Here is a 631-nt window from a genome sequence, read left to right on the forward strand (position 1 = left end):
AAAATTTTGTAGCTGAACAGTTATTAAAAAGAAATGCCGTGGGATTCTTTTTTCTTACACAAAAGTAGTAACCTTGATACACTTTTGTGTGTGTTTAACACAGAAGCTGTAGGTAAAGGGAAGACAGTGACCCAAGATTTTAACAGAAACTGTAGAAAAGTCAGATCCATAGACTATTTTATTCTTAGGATGTGGATCTAAATGTTCATGTTGAGCTGAAGTGATGACTGTAGTGCTTTACTAGCTACACCTCAGACTCTCCTAGGGCATGTCTAAGACATTTCAAAGTGCTTCACATGACATACAGACTCCCAGAGTGGTAATATTGAGTGTTCTAGAATGGACAGGAGGTTAGATTTGTGAGGTAAAGTAATGAAAGGTTGCATTAGCTCAATAGGAGAGAGGTGAGAGACTGCCTTTGCAATGGATATTGCTCACATTACAGAAGAATCCATCTTTACCAGCCAAATCTCTTTTGCTTTGCATATTTACAGGAAGAATTAAGCACATGTATACATTACCTCCTCCCAGATACACACGCTATAATATTTATTAAAAATTATCTGTTTTGAACTATTTACTTAAATACCATCCATGCTGATCAGATTCAGATTAATTTTAAAAAAATTCT

Source organism: Lathamus discolor, chromosome 3, assembly GCF_037157495.1.
Source record: "Lathamus discolor isolate bLatDis1 chromosome 3, bLatDis1.hap1, whole genome shotgun sequence".
In the NCBI taxonomy this organism is placed as follows: Eukaryota; Metazoa; Chordata; class Aves; order Psittaciformes; family Psittacidae; genus Lathamus; species Lathamus discolor.